A 12,455-nucleotide genomic window follows, 5' to 3' on the forward strand; every position below is an offset into this window, starting at 1 on the left:
ACACTTGCTTAAAAATTTAATAAAATATATGCAAGATATATGTGGGAAAAATGTAAAACTCTGATGTTAGAAATCAGAGAAGTAAAATTGTGTCATGCAACACTTTATGTTTATAAGAAGGAAAAATCAATATTCATAAGAAGTCAGTTTTTCCCAGTGTGATTTATAAATTTAACAGAATCCCAGTCAATATTCCAGTGAGTTATTTTGTAGACAAACTGACAAAAGCTATTGTTTTATTGACAGACTCTATTGAAAACTTATATAGAAAAAAATCCAGAGTAGCCAAACAATAATCAAGACAGTGTGGTACTGACAAGAGACTGGACAAGTAGATCAATAGGAAAAATTAGAAAGTCCAGAAATATGCCTACACACATACAATCAGCTGACCTTTGTAAAAGGAAAAAGGGCAATGTAGCAGGGAAAAGAAAGTCTTTTCAACAAATGATGCACAACTGCATAACTGTATACAAAAAAGAAGGAGAAAAGAAGAGGAAGAAGAAGAGAAGAGAAAGACAAAGAAGAAGAAGGAGAAGAAGAAGAAGAAGAAGAAGAAGAAGAAGAAGAAGAAGAAGAAGAAGAAGAAGAAAAAGAAAAGAAGAAGAAAAGAAGAAGAAGAAGAAGAAGAAGAGGAAGAAGAAGAAGAAGAAGAAGAAGAAGAAGAAGAAGAAGAAGAAGAAGAAGACGAAGAAGGTCCTTACTATATCTCCCCAACCCTTTTTGTTCTCTTGTGGTACTGAGTATTGGACCCAGGGCCTCCACCCTGCACTTCACCCCAGTTTCTCAGTTGCCCAGTGAACTTAAACTTGTGATTCCTCTGCCTCGGCTTCTCCGACTGCTGGGAATGTGGGGTTTTACCACCTTGCCTGGCTGACTTTATAACCCTTGAAGGCCTTACAACTTTCAAAAACAATTCAAACTAGATTATACACGTAAATAGAAAACTCAAAATTATAAAACTTCTAGAAAATGACACAGAAGACCTAGATGACTTTGTGTTTGATGGAGACTTTTTATTTGTAAAACCAGAGGTGCAATCTGTGAAAAAATAAGCAGCTTTTGCTCTGTAAAAGCCACTGTCAAGCAAGGCAACAGACAGGCTGGGGGAAAATATTTATAAAATTCATGTTTGATAGAAACTGTTTTCCAAAATATACAAAGAACTCTTAAAATTTAACAACCAAATAAAAGCTTTATTTGATTTTTTTGTTTGTTTGTTTTTTGTACTGGGGTTGAACTCAAGACTGTGCTTGCCAGGCAGGTGCTTGTTCCACTGAGCCAAATCCCTGGCCCAAAAACTTTATTTGAAAATGAGCAAAAGATCTGAATACTTTACCAGTGAAGATACATAGATGGCAAACAAGCATGCCGAAAGATCCCAGTGTCACTTGTCACTAGGAAATTGCAAACTATAACAGTGGGACAGTGTCACACTCCTGTTAAAATGGATGAAATCTAAAACCTTGAAACCACTGATGCTGGAGGGGCTGTGGAGAAGCAAAGATTCACCCATTGGACCACAGGGAATGCAAAATACTACAGAATGTTAGAAGACCTTCTGGCAGTGTCTTATAAATCAAACATACTTTTATCAATTACACTCCTTAGTACTTATCCAAAAGAGTTAAAAACATATATACACAAAACAAAACCAAAAATGTGCATGTTGATAATTTTAGCAGCTTTAGCCTTAATGCCCAAACTTGGAAGCAGCCAAGATGACCTTCAGTAGGTGAATAGAAAATGAGCTCTAATACACCCAGAGGATGAAATATTACTCAGCATTAAAAATAAATGAGATATTGGGGCCGGGGGTTTAGCTCAGTTGCATAAGCACCTGCCTGGCAAGTGCAAGCTCGAGAGTTCAATCCCTGGTACCAAAAATAAAAAAATTAAAAAAATAAATAAATAGGATATAAAGCCATTAAAACAAGGAAGAAAACTTAAGTGCATATTATTAAGCAAAAAGAAGTCAATATGAAAAAGGCCTTATGTGTAAGTTTCCAACTGCATGACATTCTCAGAATAAGTAGGCAGACAGGAAAATGATCAAAGATTGTAAAAGTTGAGAGAAGGATGAATGGGTAGAGCATAGGTTATTTTTTTAGGTTGCAATCCATATGTAGAATGTACATGACCTAGAGTGACTGCTGTGGAAATTACAGACTTTGAGTGATGCTATCAAAGTACGCACATTGATTATAACAAATGGGTATCTATTGCACAGAATGCTGTGCATGAGTGCGTAAGGTATTTGGGAACTCTCTGTACTTCCCACTCAATTTTACTGTGAGCCTAAAACTTCTCCAAAATGTAGTGTATGTAAGTCAGAATTGCGCATGGTGCCGAACACTTACAATCCAACTACTCAGGAGGCTGAGGCAGGAGTATCGCAAGTTTGAGGTGACTTGGGCAACTCAGTGAGCTCATGTCTCAAAATAAAAATATACAATAAGGGCTGGGGATGTGACTCATTTGCTAGTTACTGACAGGTAGCTTCTTGAGCCCTCCACTTTCTCTTCTATAAAATAGAATAAAAGCAACCCATACAAAAGAGTTGATGGGATTAAAACAATTGATAATCCAGATAAAGTGCTTAGCATGGTCCCCAACACATAATATAATAAACGTTAGAATTTAGTACTGTTGTTTTTATTGTTATTTTTTTATTCCTGACTTAGAGACCTCACTGACTTTCAGAGTATGATACCTGCGCTCACCAGCGAAGCAGGTGTGCGAAGTTTAGACTCTACCCCACTCTCATCCTCCAGCTGGAATGCAAAAGGCCCATGCTGAAGGTCAATGGGAGGCATCTCACTCATTTGGAGAACTGATATGTTCTTTAAAAATTCCATCCACATGAAATATTCAAGTGTGTGTGTGGATTTCTAAAAGCCAAACTGCCTCAAGGCTTCAGGTGTTTCTTCTGTTCAAGCCAACAGTTAATTCCAAACTTCAGTGGTTTTAAAACAGGTTGATTTTCTTAAAAAGCAGACTACCTTTTATTTGGTGATTGCACGTTTTAAAATTTACATTGCCTGCAAACTTGCCACCTTGTTGCCTACATGGTGGACCACAAACCATGTGAAAGCCAACAGAGGCTCACATGGCTGGGAAGCTGCCTGGTGAACTGAAGCTCTTTGGATTCCATATAATTCTCATGGTCTTTCAAAGTCTAAGTTACTTTCTTTTGAGATGTGAAATTTGAATTTAAAAAATAACAAAAAGAAGTCAGAGAAAGTGAATATCAACTAAGAGGAACTGCAGGAACCCAGCTGAAGGGAGCAGTCACCCAGGTGCTTTTATTTGTCTGGTGCAATTTGTTCTGTATGTCACACAAAAATGTGGCCTTCATTTCCAAATGACAGGGGTAATGGAGTGCTTTGCAAAAATGGCACTTTTGAGAAATGGCACTGTCTGATGCTTCACTGATGACTTACAGTTACCAAACTTTGCATTCTTTATTGAACAAGAAAAATTCGCAAAGCTTTTAAAAACACGCATTTGGGAGATTATGCAGTTCTGAACTTGATGAGGTTTATGTTAAGTTGATCAGAACTGGGGAAGACTTGGTTATGGGGCTGATAATATGGTGTTGATCTTGAAGATTTTTCTAAACCTCAGATTGTCGAGAAAGCCTCCCTGAAAGGCAAATAGAAATCCAAACACTGAACTCTTTCAGAAGACATTTCCATGTGTGGCTGGTGAGATGCATACAGAATTTCAACAAATGGTGGCTGAATTGGAGTGTAAACCTATAGTCTTTCTAGAAGTACATCACCAGAGACATGCTAATGGTTCAGTCTGTACTGATTACCATTAGGTCCTGTATCATAAATGCCTGATCACTGTCTACTATTTTTCACTTATTAGAGTTCTGTGCTCTTTGTGCTCATCCTTCTTTTCTCTATTGTTCTTTTTTTTTTTTTATAGAACTGTGGGGGACTGGCAGTGGCTGAAAAGATAAGAAGTATGAAATATAAATGACCTTTATTTTGAGAATGCGGGGAGAGACACCCCTGATCCCCTGGGGCGTGGCATCTCCACCCTGGGGTCAGCAATCTCTCCATGGAACATGTGGAGTGGGGGCCTATATATAGCTTAGGTTAGGGGTGGGGCCTGAGGGGACATTAGGGATGCCCATTGGCACTAGTTTGGTGCCAGAGGTAGATTCCTAGGGGTGGGGGAGATAGGACTCCTTGGTTCCAGCTGAGGCTTTTCCAGTTGCAGTGTCCGGCCTGGGCCAAAACTCTCTCTTTAACTGCTTACTGCTGGCAGAGGGCACTGTACTGGGGTCTAGGGGAGTCGACGAGATGACAGTTGATGCCCAGATAGAAGCTGGTGCCAGGTGTTTTAGCCAGGACAACTTCACTGGTGAATGCACATATGTTAGACTGGAAAAACAAAGAGACAGGATGTTATAAGGAGGCATGGCACTGTCATATTTAAGGACCCAGGTGTGATAGAAGGAAAGGTGCCTTTGATTTAGATAGGTCATTATATCAGGACCATGTTGAGATAGAAACATTTGCATGGTAAGGCAGAATTCTGAAAAATAAATGTGGGGGTTAGAAGGAGTGAAGTTATGAGAGGTGCTTACTCCCCCATCTGAAAGAGTAAAAGTTAAAAGGGTAGGTAAGTAAGACTTGTCTCTGGTATGCATGATATTGGAGTCTTTAGGAAATATTGTTAAGAGTCCTGCTGTAAAAGAATAAGAAATTAGAAACCAAATTGGGTAACAAAATATGACAGCCTGAGATTCATGGCTACGAGGCCTTGGTAAGGCAGAAATGAGTAGGCAACAGATGGTTAGATCTAGGGCCTGAGTGATGTGAAACCAGAATGGCAGTCTAGCAACTTTGATTTCTGTTGAGGTTGCCAAGAATATCAGGTATGGGTTGCTGTAACCTGGTTGTAGTCCTTGGAATGATTTGCTGTAACAGAACTTTAGCAAGTATATCAGCAGTGTCCCTGGTTGAGGGAAAGGGAAAAAGTATAAACAAAGTGAGAAGACAAAGTGTATCTGTCAGTCTTGACCAGGGTTGCCTGAGAAATTGGTGAATAAGAAAGGAAGGAGGTGGTCTTATATCACTGAGGAGAGGTTTACTAGTGATAACAGGAGTAAGCTGTTGAGGTCTCAGTGTGTCTAAGTCAGCCTGTATAAAAGGCATTTTAAGATTTAGGACTGGGACTTGTATGAAATAGGCCCTGTTTATAAATGGCATAGGTTGACCATCAATACCCCATCATAGAGATTGAGGACTTACTATAGCATCCTGAAAACTCAGGAAGAACTCTGTGTATATGGCCTCTATGTCCATAAATATAGAGAATGTCTTACCTGAGAGTTTTAGTGTGACTTGGACTCTGAGATGGACACCCACAAAGGGGGCTGTTGGCCCTGAGCCCTGTCAGTCTTTGGCAGCAATTTTATCTGTCAGAGAAAAATTTGGCAGTGCTGGCATTTCCTGTGAGGGCTAGAAGTTAGGATGGCTTACCCACTCCCTGGTGGCTAGGACAGTCCAGTAGCCCTGGAGTAAGGTCTCAAAGAACGCCAAGATGGGGCACTCTCTTGCCCAATGTCTTTTGCTGCATTTGAGCGTGGTCTATGGGGGGGGGGTGCAGCTCTACCTTGTGTAGGTTTACCTGTCTCAGAACTCCAAGTGTCACAAGTGGTATCTCTGTTGAAAATATGAAAAGTCATATTAAGATCTCTGTAAGGTTAGAAGGTCAAGTTTTGCCTTTTTGTTTGGGATTTGGACTACAGTAGAAGGTATCTGTAGAATTAAGTAAGTATGCAGGATTCAACAGGGTATTTATAACTTTAGTAATGACTTCCCATAAGGTGGACAAGATCTAGAGAACTTTAGGAACTGACATGTTATTTATGTCATATATATATATATATATATATATATATGTATCTCTTTATGCTATTAAAATGTCTAATGTCATTTGATTTTTAGAGGATGGCCTGTTTATTAATTTTTACTCTTTTATTTAGGAGAGAAATCAGCTACGGTGTTATATAGGCTGGGAAAAGGTTTAAGTTTGGCTTGTGCCGCAGTGCTGGTTTTGCATATATCACACAACCCCTGTCCTGGAAAAGAGCCAGTGGTTCCCAGCAGAAGGAATCCATAATTATTTCTAACCTTAGTTGTTAAACAGGAGATCGGTGACAACACAGTACAATACAGGCAGTAAACCCAACATAGAATATTACTGGTGGTCCACAGCAAAAGGAATTTACAAATGACAATACAGTATAATATAGGCAGTAAGCTTAACATAGAACATTATTGGTGGTTTATAGCAAAAAGGAATTTAAAAATACCTCCCAATTTTAGTTGTTAAAACAGGAGATTAGTGAAGGCTTTGATTGATAAACAATGCTGGTAAAATTACCAGGTGGCTATTAACCTTGATTAAATGGTTTGAGAATTATAATAAAAAAAAATAGTATCTCTGAGAGGAGCTGAATTGTAAAAAAAAAAATAGCATGTCTGAGCGGAGCCCTAAGCTGCTGTTTATCTGTGTTTGTGTTGTGGAACGCTGGCAGGGCATGCCCAGCGTGGGGGCGGGGCGAGCATCGGGAGGTAGCTAGCGTGTGCTGGGGCGGGCTGGGACTGCCCCGGGAAATGCGTAAGGTGGAGGCGGTGCTCGAGGGGTGTGTGGATTAGGGCGCGGTGTTAAAGCCGAACCCACGCATGGACCTGGAACGTGGCATGAGAGCCGAGACACTGCGCGTGGAGTTGGGAGGAGGTGGCATGAAAGCCCAAAGCTTAAAGTAGTCCTACAAGTATCTCTCAACACTGTCCGGGCTCACCCCCCACCCCGGTGGGGAATGGGCCAGCACACAGTGGGCGGGGCAGGGGGAGGGGAAGCAGCAAGGAGACAAAGGGATGGGGATGCTGGCAGAAAAGGACACGTTCTCAAAACAAAGGCTTAAAAATAGAGAGTTTTGTAAACTTGTCAGTGTGATAAGCCATAGATAGGTATAGTTTTTTTGGGGGGATAGGAAGTGGTCCCCAAGATAAAATCTGATGTGGGGTCTAGCCCATGGAATTACAGCCAGATGAGGCAACAGACCATGGTCTGCCAAGTTCAAAGTCGGCACTTTGCACTCCAGACCAATCGGCTATCTTATATGGCCCCAAAACTCCTAATAATTGGCCATCACCAATATTATGAGTGGACTTCCACGTGGGTCTAGTAACAGCTCTGCCTGTGAGAACTTAAAAAGCTCTGAAGGACATGAGGGTCTCTCAGTGTGGGCTCGTCCAGGGTGGACACAGGTTGCCCAGAAAGACCCTGCCTGGGGTGAGGACATGAGAGCTATATGTGAACCCACAGAAAGGGGGAGAAAACCCGCCTGGGGCCTTGCCCAGTGACAATCTCCAGGGGTGGCTCAACTGTGGTAAATTGGGTCGGTGTTGTTTGCGAACCGGCAGTGACAAGCTTACAGCTCTGAGTGTAGAAGTGAGGAATTAATGCAGGATGCAGTCCGGTCCTGGTCCTGAACGGCAGGGGTCTCAAACTGGGAACCAGGCCCAGGAGTCTCTCATCTGCTGTTCCCGGCCAGGGAATCATATGATAGAACTGTGATGGACCGGCAGCAGCTGAAAAGATAAGAAGTATGAAATATAAATGACCTTTATTTTGAGAATGCAGGGAGAGACACCCCTGGTCCCCTGGGGTGCAGCTTCTCCACCCCAGGGTCGGCGATCTCTCCATAGAACATGTGGAGTGGGGGCCTATATGTAGCTTAGGTTAGGGGTGGGGCCTGAGGGGGCATTAGGGATGCGCAGGTAGCCCATTGGCACTAGTTTGGCACCAGAGGTAGATTCCTAGGGGTGGGCGAGATAGGACTCCTTGGTTCCAGCTGAGGCTTTTCCAGGTACAGTGTCCGTCTTGGGCCAAAACTCTTTCACTTTTCCTTTCACGTTCCTTCCCTTCCTTTAGGGTGACCAGTAAAAACTACAGGAATTCCTTTCCTCATCAGAGACACTGGCTGGTCATCAGATAATGGAGTTGAAGACCAATGCCCTCGTAGGGTGATTTCAGAAGCCGAGGAGCCTCAGGTCCTATATGATCCACTGGTTGTGTTTGGTGTCACACATAGTGAAAAGACAAATTTTGATAATTTATGTACCACTAGCACAAAAAATTCATAACTTATCAATCAACAATATTACTGAATGCTGCTATATACTAGATCATTTACTAAGATACTGAAAGTTACAAAAATAAATATGACAAAGGAGAATGACCTGTTCAGGTTGCAATGTAATAATATTATTTTAGTCATATGGCAGAAAAAAGATTCTTTCTGGAAGATAAGGAAGAATTAATAGGTACTGGTTTGGTTCTTTTAACAGAAGTCAAATAATGGTGGCATTAAAATAAAAAATTAGGGCTCGAGTTATAGCTCAGTGGTAAAGCACTGACCTGGTATGTTATGGATTTGATAACCCAGCATTAAAAAAACAAGTATTGATTATGAAATATTAATTCATTCCTTAAATATATATTGAATCCCTATTAAGTGCTGGATATACAGTAATGAATGAACTAAAATATTCCCCACTTAGGAACTGAGAGGCAGGACATAGTGTCTAGATTTTATTGAGGTAGACTGCACTGAAATAGAAAATAAAGAAGAAGCAGTTTTGGAGAAAGTGATACATACATCACAATAAAATGTGGCAGTAGCTGAATAGACAATGAATATGTGAACATATGGCTCTGAATCTCAAGAGGAAGAACGGAGCCTTAGACAGTTTACTGGGACCATTAACACAGGTGGTAATCTGCAGCTATGTAGAGAAGACAAAATTTTCCAGAGTGTGGAGACAAAGAAGACAAGAGGGTCTTAAATCAAGTACCAACACCATCACTTAAGAAAGAGCCCACAGCTGAGACTGAGGAGGAATTTTAGAGAAATTAAAGGGAAACCGGGTGAGCAGAGTATCATGAGCGCAAAGGGCAGGGATTGCTTATAGGAGGGTCAAAGGCTTTCAAGAGGTTAGATGAGACAGTGAGTGGGTGTGAAGTGGTGGGAGAGCAAGGCAGGGAAGACAGGACTTCTAGGCTAAATGACTTCTCTGTCTCCACTGCATATGAATAATACTGTTACCTGCTTCCCTAGTGTTTGTGAAGATGGAAATGCCTGGAATAGTTCCCAGGCCATTGCAAGTACTCTGCAAACATTTTAACTATTAACATCTGAAAGCAGAAGAAGTCAGAGGGCTTATTTAGATTAACTTAGAAAAAAGAAAGGAGTAGAAACTAAATCACGCACTGAGGTCACAAAGCTAGTTACAGGAAGAGCAGTGATTAATCTCAAGTTTGTGCACTGATTTTTTTTTCATGTAACATATTTATTTCACCAGTGTAACTGAGCTAACAGAAGGCCCATTAATTTTGACATGTTTATACAAATGGTTAAAGCCACAGAAAGAACTAAACAAACAGGAGTAACAACAGCAGAACAACCACAAACAAAGCCCTTGTCGCACCTGTTCTGCTGTCTTCCCCTCAACGTGCCCCCAGTGGCCCCGCCTGGCTGTCAGCATCCCCACCCTGGATTTTAATCAGCTCCTGGTTGGGTGTCCTCTGCAACATCCACGCACATCATCTGTGGGGAGTGCGATACCACATTTGGTGCTTCGATCTTGGTTTCTGGCTGATATGCAAAAATTAAAAAGAGCAAGAAATTCCCCTAGAAACTCCACAGCTGTGCTTGTAAAAGAACATAAATCTCTCCAGCCAAGATCTGGAAAAACAAAACAAAACAAAACAAAACCAAAGTAATTTATGCTCAAAGATTTCCCTCTGGATCCGCATTTTCTGAAAGTCTCAGACCACGGTGTGCTTGTGTGCATGCGCTAATTTCTTCCTCCTTGGTCAGAACCCCTTCTCCTGGGAGCTCCAAAGTCCTGCCGGTTGGGGTATTGTCTCTGCCATCAGGGAGGGCAACGTTTCAGTAAATCCTCCTTTAACTGCGAAGACAGCTGTAAGCCCTTTAAACTCATAAGCGAAATTAAATCACAGGATTCTGTAGGTGAGTTTGATGTACGCTAAGATTCCCCAAGTGCAGAGCTAATCCTTGAGTTTAAAAGTAGCAAATCTAAATGTTCTGTCTAGTGTGGGTGATTTCCCCACTGCCGCGGAGAAGGTCTGGAGAAGACTCAATCACACAGTAAACAAAGGAAAACCTGTCGGTAACTAAGGGTAAACATAAGACACAACAAAGTGCACAGCTGAAATAAGTTTCCAGGTAATTTGTGTTTGAAAAACTGCCTTAGGTAATCAAAAGGCTCTTAAGAAAAGATTTTAAGTACATAGTAAATAACTTTAATAAAAATTGTTCTGATTTTGGGAAGGAAGTTGATAAAATTTTCATGGTCTCTTCCCAGTGTTATAATTGCTGGGTTTTCCAGCCAATCAGTTGTCTTTTGTTTCTCAGTTTCTCTATTATGTACTGAAAGCAATGCAGGTGAGCTCCGATTTTAAAACACACATACTCATTTCTCTACAAAGTGGGCTCTCTAGGAATACTAACACTCAACTTGATTTAAAAAATATATAATTTGTATTTCAGGAACCCAACTCTTTTATTTTTTAAAGAAAAAACAATAAAAATGATATGGAATTTCAAAACAAAATACTAGAGACTAACAATGGTTAACACATTGTGTATTGTTATCTTCAAAGCAGTTGCTCATAGAAGACATAGGCATGAAAAACTGATCAAGAAATATAAGCACAAACTTTATTTTTAATGAACTAAGAGAAATTAGTAGTATAATTATCTTAAGTTTTATATATATATACTTGTTGTTGTTTTGGGTTTTTTGTTCTTTTTTTTTGCTTTTCCCTTCCTTTTCTCCATCTCATTTTCGAAACGTTTCTTCCCATTTCCAAATATTTGTTGTACATTTTGTATGTTATTTACTCTTTCAGCTTCTTACACTAAGGAGACAACACAATGTTTACACATGTGAGGCTGATTTTTTCACTTATGAGTGTGGTCTCTAGTTACATCCATTTACCTATAAGTCTCCAGTTTATCCTTCTTTATGGCTGAGTAGCACACCATTGTATAAAAATCCCACATTTTAAAAAATCCATTCTCATTTGGGTTTTTTCCCAAGATTTAACTATTACAAATTGTGCAGCTGTAAACATGGGTGCATATATATTGTTGTGGGTATGATGTTTTTCATTCTTCTGGGAAAAGGGGACTAGCTGGATCAAATGGGACCTTTAATTCCAGTTTTTTAGGAGTCTCCACACTGATTTCCATAGTGGCTGCACCAGCCTACACTCACACCAACAGTGGGGAGAGGTTCCTTTTTCCCCACAGTGCCTCCAGCATTTGTTATTGTTGATTTCATGATGACAGCCATTCTTTCTGGGGTGAAATGGAATCTCAGTGTTGTTTTAATTTGAATCTCTCTAATGACCAATGATATTGAACATTTTTAATACATTTATTTGCTATTTGTACTTCTTCATCTGAGAAGTGCATATTCATCTCAGATGCCCATTTTTGGAATGGGTCTTTGAATTTCGGAGAGTCTGTTTTTTAAAATTTTTTAATATTTTCTAGATAGAAACTTTGTCTGAGGGACAGATGGCTAAAAAATTTTGTCCCACTCTGTGGGTTGTCTTTTCACTCAGTTGAAGATTTATTTTGATGTGTGAGAGCTTTTTAATAGGATGAGATCCTAGTTGTTGAGTCTTTGAAGTGTTTCCTATGCTGTTTGGAATTTATTCATGAATTTTCTGCCTACTCCTATGTCTTCAAGATTTATACCTACTTTTTCTTCCAATAGATTTAGTGTTTCTGTTTTAATATTTTGATCTTTGATCCATTTTGACTTTAGTTTAGTGCATGGTGATAAACATGGGTCTAGTTTTAGTCTTCAGCATATAGAGAGCCAGTTTTCTAGCACCATTTATTAAAGAGGCTGTCTTTCTCCCAGTGAACATGTTTGGCCCCTTTGTCAAAGGTAAGGTAGCTAAGTGTGTTTGGAGTTGTGTCTTCCTCTTCTAATCTGTTCCATGATTCTCAGATCAGTTATTTTATTTATTGCCAGTACTATGCTGATTTTATCACAGTAGCTTTGTAGTGTAATTTCAAGTCAGAGATTGTGATGCCTCCTGCCTTGCCTTTGTTGCCCAGAATTGCTTTTGCTAATCTAAGTTTCTTCTGGCTCCAAAAAATTTTGGAAATGTTTTCTCTATTTCTATGAGGTATGCTAATGGTGTTGCATTAACTCTGTATAACAATTTTGAGAGCATGGCTGTTTTCACTGTTGGATTTCCTATCCATAAGCAAAGGAGAGCTTTTCATTTTCTGATACCTTCTTCAATTTCCTTTTTCAGAGTACTATAATTTTCAATGTAGATTTTTTACTCTTTGTAGAGTTAGCTTCGTGTTTGTG

This window comes from Cavia porcellus, unplaced genomic scaffold (assembly GCF_034190915.1).
Source record: "Cavia porcellus strain 051 isolate PalLab524CR breed Dunkin Hartley unplaced genomic scaffold, mCavPor4.1 scaffold_1, whole genome shotgun sequence".
In the NCBI taxonomy this organism is placed as follows: domain Eukaryota; kingdom Metazoa; phylum Chordata; class Mammalia; order Rodentia; family Caviidae; genus Cavia; species Cavia porcellus.